At 40.4% G+C, this 21,893-nt stretch overlaps 1 protein-coding gene across 1 annotated transcript in view; it reads right to left on the bottom strand.

Annotated features, from left to right (window-relative positions):
• Positions 1 to 21,893, bottom strand: part of b4galnt4a (beta-1,4-N-acetyl-galactosaminyl transferase 4a) — an 819,684-nt gene that overhangs the window by 740,217 nt on the left and 57,574 nt on the right. The gene's annotated exons all lie outside the window — the stretch shown is intronic.

Genomic DNA, 21,893 nt, shown 5'->3' with positions numbered 1-21,893 from the left:
ACAGCTTTAATGCAACATGATAGCAAGTCAATGAATAAGAAATACTATGACATTGTTTTTAACATGCTGCATTTGTTTATATGATATTGACTGTTGTCAATTGAGTCCAGCGGCAGGTGTAGTTCAAAGTAACGTTTATTATCAGAGTATGTACATGTCACCAAGTACAACCCTGAGATTCTTCTTCTGCAGGCATACTTAACAAATCTATAGAACAGTAACTGTAAACAGGATCAATGGACAACGAATTGTGCAAATGCAAGTATAAATAAATAGCAATAAATCACAAGCATGAAATAACAACATAAAGAGTCTTTCAAGTGAGACTTTCAGGCTCCTGAATTAATTCATTTGACTTCATTTGCCCCATCATTAAAATGTTCCCATTAACTATGAACTCATTTTCAAAGACTCTTCATCTCATGTTCTTGATTTTTATTGCTTATTTATTTATTATTTCTTTCTTTTAGTATTTGCACAGTTTGTTGTCTTTTACACAATGGTTGAACACCCAAGTTGGTGCGGTCTTTCATTGATTCTGATATGGTTATTATTCTATTATTGAGTATGCCCGTATGAAAATGAATCTCAGGGTTGTTTATGTACTTTGATAACATATTTATGTTTAACTTTTATCTTTCAACATGCTATGTCCCATTTCCCATTGAAATGGGGCAGCAGTGGCAATGCAAATATATATCTAGATATGTCTGGAATTTCGTCCTTGGAATTTACATACAAGCCACTCAATTTGCAACGAACAGGAACTGATTTATAAGTTAGTGTACTTGTTTTGTTCATGCTTTGTTCTGCTTTACATTAAAACAAGTTAGGAGAAATTCATTACCTTATAATAGAAATATATCATTGAATTGCTTTTAATTTAAGAATACATCTGGTAAACAATGGTAGCAAATAACACCATATTATACCTAGGTTACTGTAAAATTTAATTTCTAGCATTGCAGTTTTTTCCTTGTGTATCAAAAAAAATTGTACACTAGTTTCCATTTAAGAGTAGTTGACCATTCACCAACCGCCCTTCTACAGTAGTCGCAAGAAACTCTAGCATGAATCTTTTAAGATGCTGGTTTGAATTTAATATTGATTATATCATTTAGATGGGAAAATATCAAACTCATTTGTTGCCTGTGATCGAAACTACTTATGCCAATTTGTAGTTCCATTCTCCATCATCAGTCACTGCATTCCTCCAGCATCTTGTGTGTGTGCTTTGGATCTCCAGCATCTGCAGTGTTTGTGATTCTTCTTTTTACTATGTTCTGAGCCCAAGTTCTCAACTAAGAGCAGTGGAGAATGCAGCACAGTAAATGGACCATTCAGTTTACACTATAAAACATCCACTTACAACAGAACATAGATTAGTACAGCACAGGAATTTAATTACTTCAGCCCACAATGTTGCAGATTGGTATTGCTTCATTATTGTCACATGTACCAAGATACAATGAAAACTGTGTTTCACGTTCTGTGATGTGCTGCACTGTGATGTATTGTGATGTTGTACTGAATTAATTAAACAAAAATTAAATCCCTTACCAAAGTCTCCTGCCTACACAATGTCCATATCCCTTCATTCACTGTGCCCATTCCTCTTTAATCCTGTTTTATTCTCTCCACATCCCCAGATTCCAACTCACATCTACCCACTAGGGGGTAACAAATAGCAAAGGTCTTAACTTGCCAACCCTCATGTCTTTGAGATTTAGGACAAAGCTGGAATGCCTGAAAAGGAAACATGTAGGCACAGGGGACTGTGGGAACAGACAGCATAGGAAAGTCAGGATTGATCCCAGGTTTCTGAACAGAAGACAATGATTTACCTCATATGTTAACAACTTCATTCCTGGAATCATCCTCGTGAAACTCCTCTGAACTCCTTCCAATGAAAACCATCCTTTCTAAGATATGGGGCCCAAAACTGTTGATGATTCTCCAACTAGAATCTTATAAAGGCTCAGTATTACTTCCTTGCTTTTATATTCTATCCCCCTTGAAATAAATGTCAATATTCTATTTGCCTTCTTTACCACAGACTCAACCTGTAGATTAACCTTCTGGGAGTCTTGCACGGTGACTCCTAGACCCTCCTGAACCTCTGAAGTTTCAACCATCTCCCCATTTAAATAGTAGCCTGCACTACTGTTCCTTTAACCAAAACGCAGTATCATACATTTCCCAGCACTGTATTCCATCTGCCACTTCATTGCCCATTCTTCCAATCTGACTAGTTCCTACTGTAATCATATTGCTTTCTCAGCATTACCCAGTGCCCCCCTGTACCTTCGTCTCATCTGCAAACTTTGCCACAAAGCCATCAATTCGATTTTCAAAATCATTGACAAACAAGTGAAAAATAGCAGTCCCAATACTGACCGCTGTGGAACACCACTAGACACTGGCAGCCAATCAGAAAAGGCCCCCTTTATTCCTACTCGCTGCCTCCTGCCTGTCAGCCATTCCTCTATCCATGCTAGTATCTTTTCTGTAACACAAGATTTTATCTTGTTAAGCAGGCTCATGTGTGGCACCTTATCAAATGCCTTCTGAAAATCCACTGCCTCTCCTTTGTCCACCCTGCTTCTTACTTCCTCGAAGAACTCTAACAGATTTGACAGGCAAGATTTCCCTTTACAGAAGCATGCTGACTTTGACTTATTTTATCATTTGTCTCCAAGTACCCCGAAACCTCATCCTTAATAATAGACTCCAACACTTTCCCATCCACTGAGATTAGGCTAACTAGCTATAATTTCCTTTCTTTTGCCTTCCTCTCTTCTTAAAGAGTGGAGTGACCTTTACAATGCTCCAGTCCTCCAGGACCATGCCAGAATCAAGTGATTCTTGAAAGATCCTGAGCAATACATCTGTTATCTCTTCAGCAACCTTTCTCAGGACTCTGAGATGTAGTCCATCTGGTCCAGGTGACTTAACCACCTTAAGACCTTTGAGCTTGCCTCACATATTTTCCTTTGTAATGGCAATGGTGCTCACTCATGCTCCCAGACACTCAGGGGTATCTGGCACACTGCTAGTGTCTTCCTTAACCATAGCCTAAGCTCAGGATAATTTACAGTGATCAATTGACCTACTAACCAGTATGTCATTGGACTGTGGAATGAAACCAGAGCGCCTGGAGAAAACCCATGCGTTCCACAGGGAGGACAAACTCCGAACTCTGACACCCCAAGCTGTAATCATGCTGTGCTAACCAGAATTGCATTGAATATTAAAGGCATCACTACTGCAAAATGAGTAACCAATTTTTCCTTTGAACAGTTGTCTAAGAAGTGACTACAATGTTCAGCCTTCATCCTCACCAACTCTGTGGTCTTTTGAATACTCAAAAACACAGACTTACTGTTTTAGTACATCTTTTCAACTAGCGCTGCGGCCAGTAATTCTTCTCTAGGTCTTAATAAAAAAGTTATCAACAGAATTGTTTCACCTGACTATAGTGGCAGAACTGTTACACAGTCATAACCCTATAGCCTTCACACAACTGGACATAGCATGTATCTGTTAAGGCATGAGAATGCTGCCTATCTTCCACAGCCTAACATTGACCTAATCGTACAAATGCTTCAAACATTTTTTGCAACTGTGTGAAAGACGTCTTCAGCCTGCTTATAATTTTTGCCACCTGTAAGCTAATAAGACCACAGACATGGGAGCAGAATTAGCCATTCAGCCCATCGAGTCTGCTCTGCCTTTTCATCATGGTTAACTTATTATACCTCTCAACCTCATTCTTCTCCCTTCTCCCTGTAACTTTAAACACCCTTACTAATCAAGAACTTAATAACCACTTTAAATATAACTAATACCTTGGCCTCCACAGCCATCTGTGGCAATGAATTCCATAGATTCACCATGGAATTCAATTTCAGGATTATTCTTGTGAATAAACTCTTTCAATTTCAGGATTATTCTTGTCAAACTCCTCTGGAGACTCCCCAATACCAGCACATCCTTTCTTAGATAAGGGCCCGAAACTGCTCACAATACTCCCAGTGTAGTCTGACCAAAGCTCAACGAAGCCTCAGCATTACATGCTAGAATATAAAACTAGTCCTCTCAAAATGAGTGTTAACATTGCATTTGCCTTCCTTTAACAATGTCTCAACCTGCAAATTAACCTTTATGGAATCCTGTTCAAGGAGTCCCTAGTCCCCTTGCACCTTGGATTTTTGAATTTTCTCCCCATTTAGAAAATAGTCTATGCTTTTATTCCCTCAAACAAAATGCATGACCATACACTTCCTATCACTGTGTTCCATCTGCCACTTCTTTACCCATTCTCCAAATCTGTCTTGAGTCCTTATGCAGCCTTCCTGTTTCCTCAACACTACCTGACCCTCCACCTACCTTCATATTGTCCGCAAACTTTTACACAAAGCCATCAATTCTGTTTCCAAGTCATTGACATACTAAGTTAAAAAAACAGTACCAACACTAACACCTGTGGAACACCACTAGTCACCAGCAGCCAACCAGAAAAGGTTCCCTTTATTCCCACTCTCTGCCTCCTGCCAATCAGCCAATGCTCTATCCACACGACTACCTTTCCTGTAATATCATGGGCTCCTGTTAAGCAGCTTCATGCAAGGCACCTAGTGAAAGGCCTTCTGAAAATCCAAGTACACAATATCCACCGATTCTTCTTTATCTATTTTGCTTGTTATTTCCTCAAATAATTCTAAGGGATTTGTCAGGCAAGATTTCCTGTCAAGGAAGCCATGCTAAATTTGGCCTATTTTATCATGTGAAGGGGTTTATTTCCCCTCACATTCAAGCACTGGAAGCAGAGGGGATAACTTCACTCAACTTCACTCACCCCAACATTGAACTGGTTCAACAACCTATGGATTCACTTTCAAGGACTCTACAACTGATGCTCTTGATATTTATTGCTCATTATTTGGGCACTTTTTGCTTTTTTATTTGAACAGTTTGTTGTCTTTGCATATTGGTTGCTTGTCTGTCTTTGTTGCAAGTGATTTTTCAAGGATTCTATTGTTTCTTTGTAGTTACTGTAAATGCCCACAAAAACATGAATCTCAAGCTAGTGTATGGTGAAGTATTTGTACTTCGATAATAAATTTATTTTGAACTTGGAATCCACCGAAACCTACTCTTTAATAATGGACTCCAACATCTTACCAACCGCTGAAGTCAGGTTAACTGGTTTCTGATTTCCTGTCTTTTGCCACCCACACTTCTTAAAGAGTGGAAAACTATTTGTAATTTTGCAGTCCTCCATTAATTAATTCCAGAAACTAATGATTCTTGAAAGATCACTATTAATGTCTCCACAATCTCTTTCGCTACCTCTTTCAGAACTATGGGCTGTAGAACTTCGTGTCTAGGTGACTCATCTACCTTCAGACCTTTCAGCTTCCCAAACACCTTCCCCTGGTAACAGCAACTACACTCATATCTGCCCCCAATGCTCGAATTTCTGGCATACTGCTGTTGTCTTCCAGTTAAGACTGATGCAAAATACTTAGAGTTTATCTACTATTTCTTTTGTACCCTGTTCCTACCTACCGAGCTTCATCTGCATTCTCTCACCTCTCATTTATGCTATATCCAAAAAAAACTTTTAGTATTCTTTTAATATTATTGCCTAGCTTGCCTTCACTTTTTATCTTTTCTCTTCTTGTTGCTTTCTCAGTTGCCTTCTGCTGGTTTTTAAAAGCTTTCCAATCTTCTAGATTTCCTCTGACCTTTGCTACATCATATGCCCTCTCTTTTGCTTTTATGCTGTCTTTGACTTACCTTGTCAGCCACAGTTGTCTCATCCTCTTGATAGAATACTTTCTCTTCAATGGGATGAATTAGCTTGAACCTTCTGAATCCTCCCAGAAACTCCAGTCCTTGTTGTTCTTCCATCAACTCTGCTAGTGCCTCCTGCTAAAACACTTTGGCCACTTCCCTTCTCATGCCTCTGCAGTTCTCTTTACTCCACTGTACTAATGATGCATCAGGTTTTAGCTTCTCCCTCTCAAAGTGCAGGGTGAATTCTATCATAATATGATCATTATCTCCTCAGTGTTCCTTTACCTTAAGCTCCATAATCAAATCTGGCCCTTTCCTTGTCCCTAAATCACATGCTGTTGGCATTAAGATTCATAAAGAAAAAGTTTGCTATTCCAAGTATTTTGCTACAAATATGATCAAATTCTCAATAAATCATCAGACAAAAAACGTGATTCCTGGATGTACTTATCTGTTTAATTCTCTGCCAATAATTACACCCACTTCTATGTTCAAGGAATGCTAAACTTGAAACAGATTTTTTGTGAGCAGAATCCTACAGAGCTAGATAGTACTATTAAGATTTTCTTAGACAATGGAAAATTCCTCCATCCAGAAATAATGCATTGCTCTATTGTATACAGTTTCCTTACATTGCACCCTGTGGTGAATTGTTTGCTCTTTAAAGCAAGGCATCAGCAAGCTTTTGCATTGCTGATAACCCATATCCTCTGTGATTTTAGAAGGATACTAAAGTACAGTTGCTACAGCCTGTGGTGAACTTGGTGGAAGCTTACAGTGTTATTCCTGGATTAGTTTTGTTGCACAAGCTCTGGAGAGGCAGACAAAACCAGGCATCTCTCTGTTAATAAACACAAGTTATACAATAACATTAGTTTGAAATTTGCAGTCAGATTACTGTTGATCTTTTTTTCCAACACTGGTTGCTAAAGGACATCAGTTCAAGAAAATCCTTCACAACCAACAAATATGATGGATCAAACTGCCAATTACAAAAATTCTCCAATAATAAACTAGGGAAAAAGAGAGATACATTTTAATTGATGCTAATTACAAGCTGGGACATTTACAGATTGTTAAGGTAAAAGGTAGAATCTAAAACAGTAAATTACATAATTTTTTTCAAATACATATAGTGTTTGTCAAACCAATCAATAAATCTATACAATTACTTTTGGGAAATCAGTATGCTATATAATATTTTTAGTGGCTTCACCACATTTGGATTCTTCATATTTTTAGGATACTTATGAAAGGACTGGCATATTGACAGCTTAATATCATGAAATTTCCTATGATTGCATTGGACAAGTCTGCAAGGCATACAATCCATTGGTAAATTAAGAATCAATGATAGCAATCCTGAAAAACAACACTAAAACTATCTACACATTAAAAAACAGAAATTGCTTTCAGCTTCACTGTATAGTTACCGCAAACAACAATAAATTTGCTATCATTATCTCAGCAAAATCCAGGTCAATAAGCGCAGTAAATACATCCCTACACAACTTCACCTCCCTGTCATTATTCTCCTGCCTACTCCGGCAAGAGATTCCTACTGAAGTGTCTTATTATCCCATTAAACCAGCATAACCGGCGATAAAACTGTGCCACAATCAATCTGAACAAATTAACAGAGAGACAAAAGCCACTAATAATATTTCTAAACTGAAAAACAAAATAGGAAGAATAAAATTTCAGTGTGACTTTTAAATTATTAGTGACATTATGCCAGATCGTAGCAATGCAACACTGTCATTTTATACACAGCTTTGAAGAGGGGAAATGAATGCCTTTATTGCCATAAAATTGTATCATAATGATGCTATGAAATCTCATCATGAATTTCTCTGCATCCCTCACTCCTGCTTTTGATCATAATTGTTCACCTGTCCTAATCTTGTTTTCTTTGGCCTGCTATTATCTTAACCATTGGTGCTACTATGAAGAAATGGTGTTTTCCTCTCCTTTCAAGTGGAAGAGTTTTCTCTCAATTTCCACTTCAAAGGAGAGGAAAACACCATTGAGCACTGCTAATTATTACTAACTTACAAAACCAGAATGAACTTGCAAATAAATAATTCTATATCATGAATCTTCTATCCATGACCATATTAAAGGCACAAAAACAGGTTATACCAAAGCTCACACAAGATCCAGTACTGCACCTTTAAAGTTTTAATTCATCCTTGCTTGACCAAAGGAACTCTATTTCTGATTTGACAACCTCATTTTTAAAAACACAAAGCTGATTTTACATCCTGTAAAATCCCATGCATCCTGCTGAAAACCCAGAAGAAAACACTTGACCAAATCAATCCTACCAAAAAGATGTAATTTGCTCAAAGATACATGCATGACAATATCGTCTGTTAGAATTACCTGCAGTAATGACAATCCAAGTAGCACTTGCGTTGCTTACATGGGTTAGTAGCATCAAGTAGATAGTATATCCCTTTGAGTCACCGATGCATTTTCACAAACAGTAGTAACATTTTGTTAATAATAGTAGAACTTTTCCAACCAATCCTCATCAGTGCATCTTGACACCACATATCTGGAACAAAACTGGAAAAGATAACAGCATGAACTTGTCCGGAAGAGAGAAAGGGGGCGACGATGAGGAAGGAAAGGATGTTTGAAGTACAGGAGACCCCAGGGGATGTACCTCTCGTAAACAGGTTCACCTTCTTGGAAGCTGTCAGGACAGAAGATACTGCCAGTCTGAGAGGCGGACAGGTCTGCGAGCCGAAAATTGGTGCAGAAGCAGAGCCAAGGAGTTAGACATCAGGAAGAGCCGAGGTAGTAGGGGACTCCATAGTAGGAGGTACGGAAAGGGGTTTCTGCGGCAACAGGTGAGACTTAAGGATGGTGTGTTGCCTCCCTGGTGCTAGGATCCAGGACATCACGGACCGACTGCAGGGAATCCTCAAGGGTGAAGGTGAACAGCCGGAAGTGGTAGTGCATGTCGGCACAAATGACATCAAGAAGAAGAGGAAGGACATTCTGCAGCGGAACTTCAGAGAACTCGGAAGAAGGCTGAAAAGCAGGACTTTCAGTGTGGTTATCTCTGGTTTGCTTCCAGTACCCCATGCTGGAGAGGGCAGGTACAGGGAGATTATGGACCTGAATGTGTGGCTGAGGAACTGGTCCAGGAAGCAAGGATTTACATTCTTGGACCACTGGGATCTGTTTTGTGGTAGGGATAAATTGTACAAAAGGGATGGGTTGCACCTTAACAGGCGGGCGACCAGCATTCTGGCAGACAGGTTTCTCACTGCAACATGGATGTGTTTAAACTAAGTAGTGGTGGGGGGGAGGGGATGAACTGGAAATATAAAGATGGAGTTAAAGGGAAAGTGAAAATAAGAAAAGTTAAAAAGGACAACAGAATCAATGGAGTAGAAAGCTCAAGAAGAGATCATACAGTATGGCCAAGTGAAATAGGAATTGATATGAAAGGAGAGGGGAGTACCGAATTAAAAGTATTATATATGAATGCACGAAGAATAAGGAATAAAGTAGATGAGCTTGAGGCTCAGTTGGAAATTGGCAAGTACGATGTTGTGGGAATAACAGAGTCATGGCTTCAAGCGGACAGGGCCTGGGAAATGAATATTCAAGGATATACATCTTATCGAAAGGACAGACTGACTGGCAGAGGGGGTGGGGTGGCTCTGTTGGTGAGGAATGATATTCAGTCCCTTGCGAGGGGGGACATAGAATCTGGGGATGTAGAGTCAGTATGGATAGAACTAAGAAATTCTAAGGGTAGAAAGACCCTAATAGGAGTTATCTACAGGCCCCCAAATAGCAGTCTGGATGTAGGGTGTAAGTTGAATGAAGAGTTAAAATTGGCATGTCGCAAAGGTAACGATACAGTTGTCATGGGGGATTTCAACATGCAGGTAGACTGGGAGAATCAGAATGGTACTGGACCCCAAGAAAGGGAGTTTGTGGAGTGCCTCCGAGGTGGATTCTTAGAACAGCTTGTACTGGAGCCTACTAGGGAGAAGACAATTCTAGATTAGGTGTTGTGCAATGAACCAGATTTGATCAGGGACCTCGAGGTAAAGAAACCATTAGGAGGTAGTGACCATAATATGATATGTTTTAACCTACAATTTGAGAAGGAGAAGGGAAAATCGGATGTGTCAGTATTACAGTTGAACAAAGGGAACTATGGAGCTATGACGGAGGAGCTGGCCAAAGTTCAATGCAACAATACCCTAGCAGGGAGGACAGTGGAACAAAAATGGCAGATTTTTCTGGGAATAATGCAGAAGGTGCAGGATCAGTTCATTCCAAAGAGGAAGAAAGATCCTAAGGGGAGTGAGGGGTAGCCGTGGCTGACGAGGGAAGTAAAGGGCAGTATAAAAATAAAAGAGAAGAAGTATAACATAGCAAAGATGAGCAGGAAACCGGAGGACTGGGAAGCTTTTAAAGAGCAACAGAAGATAAGAAAAAAGGCAATACGCCAAGAAAAAATGAAGTACAAAGATAAACTAGCCAAGAATATGAAGGAGGATAGTAAAAGCTTCTTTAGGTATGTGAATAGCAAAAAAATAGTTAAGACGAAAATTGGGCCATTGAAGACAGAAACGGGTGAATTTATTATGGGGAACAAGGAAATGGCAGATGAGTTGAACAGGTACTTTGGATCTGTCTTCACTAGGGAAGACACAAACAATCTCGCAGATGAAATAGCAGCCTAAGGAACTAGGGTAAAGGATGAACTGAAGGAAATTTATATTAGGCAAGAAATGGTGTTGGAAAGACTGTTGAGTCTGAAGGTTGATAAGTCCTCGGGACCTGATGGTCTGCATCCCAGGGTACTTAAAGAGGTGGCTCTAGAAATCGTGGATGCATTGGTAATCATTTTCCAATGTTCTATAGATTCAGGAACAGTTCCTGTTGATTGGAGGGTGGCCAATGTTGTCCCACTTTTCAAGAAAGGAGGGAGAGCGAAAACAGGGAATCATAGACTGGTTAGCCTGACGTCAGTGGTGGGAAAGATGCTGGAGTCAATTAGAAAAGAGGAACTTACGACACATTTGGATAGCAGTAGAATGATCAGTCCGAGTCAGCATGGATTTATGAAGGAAAAATCATGCTTGATTAATCTTCTGGAGTTTTCTGAGGATGTAACTATGAAAATGGACAAGGGAGAGCCAGTGGATGTAATGTACCTGGACTTTCGGAAAGCTTTTGATAAAGTCCCACATAGGAGATTAGTGGGCAAAATTAGGGCACATGGTATTGGGGGCAGAGTACTGACATGGATTGAAAATTGGCTGGCTGACAGGAAACAAAGAGTAGTGATTAACGGGTCCCTCTCGGAATGGCAGGCTGTGACCAGTGGGGTACCGCAAGGTTCGGTGCTGGGACCACAGCTGTTTACAATATACATTAATGATTTAGATGAAGAGATTAAAAGTAACATTAGCAAATTTTGCTGATGACACAAAGCTGGGTGGCAGTATGAAATGTCAGGAGGATATTATTAGAATGCAGGGTGACTTGGACAGATTGGGTGAGTGGGCAAATGTATGGCAGATGCAGTTTAATGTGGATAAATGTGAGGTTATCCACTTTGGTGGCAAGAACAGGAAGGCAGATTACTATCTAAATAGAGTCAAGTTAGGAAAAGGGGAAGTACAACGAGATCTAGGTGTTCTTATACATCAGTCAATGAAAGCAAGCATACAGGTACAGCAGGCAGTGAAGAAAGCTAATGGCATGCTGGCTTTTATAACAAGAGAAATTGAGTATAGGAGTAAAGAGGTCCTTCTGCAGCTGCACAGGGCCCTGATGAGACCCCACTTGGAGTATTGTGTGCAGTTTTGGTCTCCAAATTTGAGGAAGGACATTCTTGCTATTGAGGGAGTGCAGCGTAGGTTCACAAGGTTAATTCCCGGAATGGCAGGACTGTCATATGGTGAAAGATTGGAGCGACTGGGCTTGTATACACTGGAATTTAGAAGGATGAGAGGGGACCTGATTGAATCATGTAAGATTATTAAGGGATTGGACACACTGGAGGCAGGAAGCATGTTCCCGCTGATGGGTAAGTCCAGAACTAGAGGCCACAGTTAAAGAATAAAGGGTAGGCCATTTAGAACAGAGATGCGGAAAAACTTTTTCACCCAGAGAGAAGTGGATATGTGGAATGCTCTGCCCCAAACGGCAGTGGAGGCCAAGTCTCTAGATGCATTCAAGAGAGAGTTAGATAGAGCTCTTATAGATAGCAGAGTCAAGGGATATGGGGAGAGGGCAGGAACAGGGTACTGATTGTGTATGATCAGCCATGATCACAGTGAATGGCAGTGCTGGCTAGAAGGGCCGAATTGCCTACTCCTGCACCTACTGTCTTTTGTCTATTGTCTATTGTCCAAAGTAGGGCCTTTACAGGAAATTTGGGCTATCTCATGCCACCGAAAGAGCTAAGGTGATGGTTCAGTGAGCAATATTACACCTGTAAACTGCAAATAACTACCTAATCTATACTCATCATAAGAAAAAAAAATTTTCTTGGTTCAACATCAATCTGTACATCACATGTAGAAGTAATATTTATTGCTTAAACAAAAAGAATGATGCAGTGAAGTGGGTCCCACTATTCTATAATAATGTACTCTGTGCTAACACAATCTCTCCTAATTTGCTTGTTGATAATTTTGTGTAGATGCCTAAAATATAAAACCAAACAAAAAAATGCATTTGCTCCAGCGGCCTACGGAAATGCTTAAATGAGCAGTGGAAGTTTGAAATGCTCAAGTTCAAATGCACTTGTGTAAGTGGCACTTAGCAAGACGCCGGTATAAATATCCCCCTATTCTGCTTGCAGATAATGAGGAAAACTATTTCATATTGTTCTGACATTTCATATTTCACAAACCAGTTTACGAGCTGCTGTAAGACCATAAATGACACATAGAATTATGCACTACATCAATCAGTTACCAGATTTTAAAAAATGGTCTTGGATCATCAAGTCCTGGCAGTAAAGAATGCTCTCTTCAGGCAAGTGCATTTTTCTGTTCTAATCTCCAAGGTGCAAATGCCTGCTCTATTCTTCAAATCGATGGCAGCAATTGTCCATCCCTGTTAACTCTTCTGAGCTTTACAAATTTACCAATAGCTTTACCATTTACGTTACCATTCACTGAGGGTTGCACAAAGCTCTACACCAGTTGTTTCCTTCAAATAACGAAACAGCATGTACAGTGGTGCTTCACAGGAGTATTAACAAATACAAGTTCAAGCTTTGAAGCTCAATATTTAAAAGATGGAGGCTGAAACTTTAAGCAAACATTAGAAGGAATTTGGCTAAACAATTCATTACAGTAGCTCCAATATTTCACCCGATCTGCTGTGAAACAGCGTTTAGGGTTGCTGGCTCACAACTCCAGCATCTGGGATTCAATCCTTACCTCCAGTACTGTCTGTGAGGGCTTCCTCCCACATCACAAAGGTATGCTTATTGGTAGGTTCTTTGATTTATGAACGTTATGTCCAGTATGGTTGGGTGGTTAGTTTATCAGGGTGGCGTTGATGTAGGACAAAATAAGCCGGAGAGAAACAGGTGGAATGATCGCATTGAGGAGACTGCTCTGGGAGCAAGAATAGGTTAGATGGGCTGAAAAGCCTCCTCCTAGAATGCAAGGAAATAAAATATGAATATATAACCTGATCTTGGTCTCAATTTTACTTATGCCTTATTCCCTGAAGCCAAAAAATTATAATTTTCATATTTAAATAATTCAGTCAGCATTGCTTTCTGGGGTTAAATAATTCTAAATATCCACAAACCTCATTGAAGAAATTTCACCCCTTTTCAATCCGCAGCAAGAAATTCCTTATCCAGCTGCCAGCTCCCAGGTTAGACCATAAAACCATGAGCATTGGAACAGACTTAGGCCATTTGGTCCATAGAGTCTGCTCCACCATTCAATAATGTCTGATTTATTATCCCTCTCAACTCCATTCTCCAGCATTCTCTCTATATCCTGAGATGCCCTGAAAAAATCAAGAACCTATCCACCTCCACTTTAAATATAATCAATAACTTGGTCTCCACAGCTCCACAGCCATCATGGCAATTAATTCCACAGATTTACTTCCCTCTGGCTGAAGAAATTCCTCCTCATCTCTGTCATAAATAGACGTTCCTCAATTCTTAAACTGTGCCCTCTGGTCCTGGACTCACTCATAATAGGAAACATCCTCTCCACATGCATTCTAGCATGGCCTTTCAATATTCATCAGGTTTCATTGAGATCTCCCCTCATCCCTCTCAACACCAGTGTGAAAAGGCCCAGAGCCATCAACTACTCATCATTGGTTAACCCTTTCATTCCTGGAATTATTCTAGTGAACCTCCTCTGAACCCTTCACCAAAGTGAGCACATTTTTTCTAAGATAAGGGGCACAAAGCTGCTCACAATACTCCATGTGCAGTTTGACCAATGTCTTATAAAGCCTCTGATCCACCATCAATAACTCACTCTGAGACGTAAAGGCGAGATATCGGCTTTTATTGACTGGAAGAAGGAACAAGCAGTGAGTGACCACCATACCACATCCTGGAGACTGAGAGGCTGGGCTCAGGCCTCAATCGCCTTTATACAGGGGTCTGTGGGAGGAGCTACAGGAGAAGTCAGCAGGGGGCATGTCCAGACAGGTATATGTAGTTCACCACAGCCTCAACATTACATGGTTGCTGTTATGTTCTAGTCCTCTTAAAATGAATACTAACATCACTTTTGCTTTCCTTAACATTGACTCAGACTATGATAACCTTTAGAAACTCCTGCACAAGGACTCCAAAGTCCCTTTGCGCCTCAGATTTTTAAGGTTTTCTTCCTGTTTAGAAAATAGCTTGCACCTTTATTCCTTCCACTAAAGTGCATGACCGTACACTTCACTATATTATATTCCATCTGCCACTTCTTTGTCCTTTCTCCCAAAAGTCCTCCCTGCTTCCTCAACACTACCTACTTTAACCTATCTTTGTATCATATGCAAACTTGGCCACAAACCATCAATTCTGTCATCCAATCACTGACATATAATTAAAAAGAAGTGGTCCCAAATCCAAACCCTGTGAAAACCTACTATTCACCATAGCCAACCAGAAAAATACCCCCTTATTCACACTCTTTGTTTCCTTGTAATGCCATGGGCTCTTATCTTGCTAAGCAGCCTCACGTTTGGCACCTTATCAAAGAACTTCTGAAAATGCAAGTAAACAATATCCAATAATTCCCCTTCGTATATCCTGCCTGTTATTTCCTCAAAGAATTCCAACAGATTTGTCAGGCAAAATTTTCCCTTGAGGAAACTATATTGACGTTGGCCTATTTTATCATGTGCCTCAAAATCTCATCCTTAATAAGGACTTCCAAACTGCTGAGTTCAGACTAACTAGCCTACAATTTCCTTTCTTCTGGTACCCTCCCTTCTTAAAAATATTCATGACATTGGCCATTTCCACTAGAACCATTCCAGAATTTATTGATTCTTGAAGGATCATTATGAATCCCTCCATAATCTCTTCAGCTACCTCATTCAGAACCCTGGGTTGTAGTCACTTTGCTCCAGGTGACTTACCTACCTTCAGACCTTTCAGCTTTCCAAGCACCCTTACCTCACTAATAACAACTACACTCACTTTTGCTCCCTGACACTCCCGCATTTCTGGCATTCTGCTCATGTCTTCCACAGTCAAGACCAACAAACAATACATATTAAGTTGGTCCTCCTCCATTACTCCAACATCATTTTCCAGCAATCCAATATCCACTCTCGTTTCTCTGTTACTCATTATACAAAGTGGATTCTGGTTTATTGTGAAACATTAACATTTTGGCCCAAATAAGTGGCTCCTCCAACTAGATGGTTTCATGGAAATATTTGAAATGGTGCAAAAAAAAGTACAAAAGGACAAGTTACAAACTAAGTACAAATTAAGTATTTATATTAAATAAAGAACAATTTAGAACCCTATCAATACTACTCCAGTATTGTAAGACTGTGTATTCGTTCCTAATAGTTATCAAGAGGAATTCACTCAATATATACTGGTGTATTATTTAGCTTGACTGTAAATGAACAATATCAGCACAGACACCCAGGCTGCCTTCATACAATGCTGTCAACAATTGCATCGTCCAAATCTTCATTTTCATTGTCATATTCAAAATGATTGTCGATACTGACTTCTGGCTGTTTTCTTGATTAGTTTTTGCTTTTTAAGAGTTGGCCCAAAAAAAAAGCAGCTACACTGATTAACCACAATCCACTGTTGCTGAAAAAACATTCAGTATTCTCTTTTAAATTACTGGCTAGCATACGTCAACATTTTATTTTTTATCTCCTTATGGCTTTTTAGTTGCCTTCTGTTGATTTTTAGAAGCTTCCCAATCCTCTAACTTCCCACTAATTTTTACAATATTATTTGCCATCTCTTTTTGCTTTTATGCTGTCTTAGACTTCCCTTGTAAGCCATGGTTGTCTTATCCTCCTTTCAGAATACTTCCTCATCTTTGGGATGTATCTATCCATCACCTTCTGAATTGCTGCCAGAAAATCCAACAAGTGCTGTTCTGCCATATTCCTGCTCGTTCCGCTTCTAATCAACTTTGGACAGCTCCTTTCTCATGTCTGTATAATTCCCTTTACTCCACTGTAATACTGATACATCAGTCTTTATCTTCTCCCTCTCAAATTACAGGGTGAAATCTATCATATTTTCATCACTGGCTCCTAAGGGTTCCTTTACCTTAAGCTCCCTAAACTGGTTCATTATGTAACATCCAATACAGAATGCCTTTCCCTTTGTAACCTCAACCACAAACTGCTCTAAAACAGCATGCTAAATCTCATGAGCATTCTACAAATTCCCTCTTGGGATCCAGCACCAGCCTGATTTTCCCAATTTACCTGCTTATTGAAATCCCCCAAAACATTGCCCTTTTTATATGCCTTTTCTTTCTCCCACTATAATTTATATCCTGCATCCTGGCAACTGTTTGGAGGCCTGTATGTAACTCCCATCAGGGTCTTTATACCTTTCCAGTTTCTTAACTCTAACCACAATCATTGTGGACTTCAAGAAGTTGCATTGAACCATCCCCCTCTGCAAATATATGGCTCCTCCATAGAGAGGGTTAAGTGCACCAAATTCCTGGGAGTTCACATCACAGATGACCTCGCCTGGTCCATTAATATCACTTAAAAGGCACAGCAGTGTATCCACTTCCTAAGGAGTTTGAGGAAAGCAAGGCCCCCCTCCTCCAACTAAACTGCATTTTATAGGAGCTTCCTGACAAGTTGCAACTCATCAGGTATGAGAACAGCCAAGCATTAGACTAGAAGTCCCTACAAAGGACTGTGAGAATGGCTGAGAGGATCATTGTGGTCTCCCTACCATTCATCGGGGACATTTATCAGGAGTGCTGCATACGCATTGCTCTTAGTATTGTTAAGGATCCGACCCATCCAACCAGCATCTTCTTTGACTTTCTACCATCAGGCAGGAGTTTCCAATACACTTAAATAGGAACAGTCAGGATGGGGAACAGCTTCTTCCCTCAGGCCATTAGGCTACTAAACTCCCTGCCGCATCTCAGTCAAAGTGTCACTGGTTAATTATGATATTTAATGTTATGATATTTATGATATTTAAGTTATGCACTTTAGTTTGTTTATTTATATGTAGCCCATTTGTAGATCTCATCCTTACTTTCATAAGTTATGTGTTTTGTGTGTTATATGTACTAAAGTACTTTACACCCTGGTTCAGAGAAACACTGTCTTATTTGATGGTATACATGCATATAGTTAAATGAAAATAAACTTGACTTGACTTGACTTGACAAGGATTATCCATATAATAGATCAAAATTAGTGGAAAGTTCCAGCAGTCTGTCAAAAGTTCAAGAGTGTCAGGGGGCAGAAGGGAGAAGGTGCTTGGGAAACTGAAGGGTCTGAAGGTGGATAAATCACCTGAACCAGATGGACTATGCTCCAGGGTTCTGAAAGAGGAAGCTGAAGAGATGCTGGAGACATTAGTAATAATCGTTCACGAATCAATATATTCTGCAATTGTTCCAGAGGACTGAGCACAGTGGTTGAGATGTTAGAGTCAATTGTTAAGGATGTGGTTTAGAGTACTTGGAGGCAGGTACTAAAATAGGCCAAAGTCTGCTGAGTTTCCTAAAGGGAAAATCTTTCCTGACAAATCCATTGGAACTGTGGAGGAATTGTCATTCGAGATGGTTCGGAGGAGGTTCACGAGAATGATTCCGGAAATGAAAGCCTTATGATATGAGAAGCAATCGATTCCTCTGGGCCTTTACTTGCTGGAATTTGGAAGAATGCTTGGGAAACTGAAGGGTCTGAAGGTAGATAAATCATCTGGACCAGATGGACTACACCCCTCTGAGGAGGATCTCATTGAAACCTACATCAAATGTTGTAAGGCCGAGACAGAGTAGATTTGGAGATGGTGTATCCTATGATGGGGGAGTCTAGGACAAAATGACTCAGCCTTAGAGTTGAGGAACGTCAATTTAAAATGGAGATGAAAAGTAATTTATTTAGCCAAAGGAGGCTGAGGAGACCAGGTCATTGGGGTAAATAAGGCAGGGCATGAAAGATTACAGCATGAGAATGGGGTTGAGAGGGAACTAGATCAGCCATGATGAAATGGCAGAGCAGACTTAATGGGCCGAATTGCTTAATTTTGCTCCAATGTCTTATGGTCAATATTCCCATCCTATGTCATCTCTTTCTAAGGATTTGATTTCATTGTTTAATGACCACCCCACTCCTCTGCCTACCAGCTTGTCCTTTTGATAAAGAGTGTGTCCTTGGATGTTAAGCTCTCTACTATGATCTTCTTTCAGCCATGACTTAGTGATGACCTGAACATCATACCTGCCGATCTCTAACTGCGCTACAAAATTAGTTATCTTATTCCATATACTACGTGCATTCACATATAACACTTTCATCACCCTTTTTTATTTTGTCACCATGTTACACTTCGACTCATCCTACTGACTGCAATTTTGCCTTATCAGCTATCTGTCCTTCCTCACAGTCTGTTTGCGCAATGCATAAATTTGAATGCCATCCTCAGCACTATCACTTTGGTGGTTCCCTATCAAATTAATTTAAATCCTCCCCTTCCCACAATGACATTGATCCGCCCCAGGTTCAAGTGTGACCCATCCTTTTTGTACAGGTCGTACCTTCCCCCGAAGAGATCCCAATGATCTAGGAATCTCAAACCCTGTCCCCTGCACTCCACTTCCTAGCCACTCATTCATCTGTACTATCATCCTATTCCTGCTCTGACTAGCACGTGGCTCTGGGAGTAATCCAGAAATTGCTAACTTGAAGGTCTTGCTCTTCAGCCTCTTCACTCTCTATATTCTCTGCACAGGACCTCTTCCCCCTTCGTACTTTTCTACTTTTGTCATTGGTGCCAATGTGAACCATGACCTCAGGCTGCTCACACTCTCTCTTGAGAATATTCTGCAGCCACTCCAACACATCCTTGGCCCTAGCACCTGAAGGGCAACACACCATCCTCATGTCTTTTACACAACCAAAAAATTTCCTGTCCGTCCCCCTATCGATCTGTTATCACTATCGCTCTATCTGATTCTACCCTTCTATGCTGAGCCTTAGAGCTGGCCACAGTGCCACTGGCCTGGCTGCTGCTGCTGTAGTATCCTAGGGGATATGTTAGCTCCTGAGGAGAATGGCCACAGGGGAAACCCCATGAGGGGAAACATCCTCCCTTCATCTACTTTGCTAAGCCACCTTAAGATCTTATGTTTCAACGTCTCACCTTTCTTAACTCTGCAGTGGATGCCCTATCAGATTCATGTTGCTGCATAAGATTTAAAGTTTGATTTCCGAGGAGAACTTGCAAAGCTTACAGTCGGAACATGTTTCCATTAGCTGATCGACAAAAGTCAGGTCAGGATCATCGAATGCTTTAAGCCAGAAGGGACAGCGGGACTGGAGAAGTTTACAGAGATCTGTGGGAGAAAAACCCTGGAGGAATTTAAAAGGAAGGACTAAATTTAAAATGTTGGCTGATTAGAGACCAAAGTAAACATATATGAACTGCTGAGTTTTGGATAAACAGGTTAGCTGCTTAAACCTCTCCAGCCATCTGGCCGTTCCTCTTCAGAGAGCATCTGGAAAAAGATACAGAATGGAGTTTGTGACATGAACCAGGCTTGGCCTTCCTTGTCATTAATGTAAAAAAAAATCTCTTTATCCAAGTACACTACACAAGCAGTTTGACTGACAGAGGACAGGACTTGTGAGAGGTGGCACTGAGGTGCAGCTTGCTGACAAGTTTTGGATCATGCTTGATTGCAGATAATCAATGGCTGGGTTCAGAATTATAATTAGAATATGTTTTAGTATCATTGGTATATGTCGTGAAATTCTTTGTGTTGCTGCAGCAGTACTTTGTAATAGATAATAATTTAAAAATTATACATATATATAAATTAAGTAAGTAGTGCAATAGGAGAGCAAAAAAAGAAAAAGAAGTGGTAAGGCATTGTTAATAGGTTCAATGTCTATTCAAAAATCTGATGGCAGAGAGGAAGATCCTGTTTCTAAAATGGTGAATGTGTGTCTTCAGATCCCTGTACCTCCTCCTTTATGGTAGAAATGAGAAGAGGGCATGCTTAAGGTGATGGGGGTCCTTAATGAGTTGATGCCTCATATGCCTACCATTTTGAGGCATCATATTTTCAAGCTATCCTTAATGCTGAGCTGGCTTGTGCCCATGATGGTGCCAGCGGATTGTGCAACTTTTCTGCAGCCTTTTCCAATCCCTTGCAGTGGCTGCTCTATACCTGATGCTGATGCAACCAGTCTGAATGCTCTTCTCAGTACATACTAAGTTTCTTCAAAGTCCTTATGAAATATAACGACTGTCATACTTCTTTGTAATTGCATCAATAAGTTGGGCCCAGGAAATCTTCAGAAAAGTTGACACCCAGGAATTTGAAACTGCTCAGCCTTTCTACTTCTGATCCCTCAATGGAGACTGGTCAACTTCCCCTTCTTGAAGTCCACAATCAATTATTTGGTTTACGGACATTGACTGTAAGGTTGTTGTCACAAAACTGCTCAACCAGCTGTTCTATCTCACTCCTGTAAGACTCATCATCATCTGAAATTCTGCCAACAAAAGCTGTGTCAACAACAAATTTATAGATGGTGTTTGAGCTGTGCCTAGTGTTACGTCCGTAGCTCCCTCCTTTGTGAGAATCGCCAGATCACTGTTGGGTTGAGTCAAACGGGAGGCCCAAGACATGAGGGGGAGACGTGCAGGATGTCACGTTTCTCCCCCCACCCCCCCAAAGTGATGTAAAGCTACGGGACATGGCCATTGTCTCTTGGAGACAGATTTGTGGATTGAGATATTCTGCTACGTGAATGCCCTTGGGCAAAGTGGGCTGGTTGAGGGAGAGATTGCATCACCCCCAACCTGATTGATATCTATGACCCTGCGAGTCAGAATAAAAGAGGGGCTGTAGGAACCCCTCAGACGCACCAGAAGAAACGTTAAGCAACCACGTCACAGCAGACGGTTATCAGAAACCAAGCCACGTGCATTCAATTCCGTGGCTGGAATTGGTGGCTGAAACCACGGAAAACAACTTTTTAGCTAACAACGGGGAAACCTGCTCCCCTGACTCAACGGATTGACATCATAAAAGACTTGGGCAAGTTTAAACCGCATCACTTTTAAACCCAACAACGCTGCAGTTTGAACGAACTGACAGTGACTTATCTTTCCATCGGACAATACAGTAACCCCTAGACAACGATAGAGTTATTTCTTATTGGTTATTATGATACCCGCGCTTAGATTTAGTATTGACGACGTATATTATCTGTATGTTTGCATTAATCTTCTTTTTGTGCCCTTTGTCAATAAATACTTTTAAAAATAGTACCATCAGACTTCAACGGACTTCTCTATCTTTGCTGGTAAGTGATCCAGTTACGGGAATTTCGTAACAAAGTTGGGGGCTCGTCCA

This window comes from Hypanus sabinus, chromosome 7 (genome assembly GCF_030144855.1).
Source record: "Hypanus sabinus isolate sHypSab1 chromosome 7, sHypSab1.hap1, whole genome shotgun sequence".
Classification (NCBI taxonomy): Eukaryota; Metazoa; Chordata; class Chondrichthyes; order Myliobatiformes; family Dasyatidae; genus Hypanus; species Hypanus sabinus.
The sequence above is the reverse complement of the archived record's forward strand: the minus strand, read 5'-3'. Positions and strand labels throughout refer to the sequence as shown.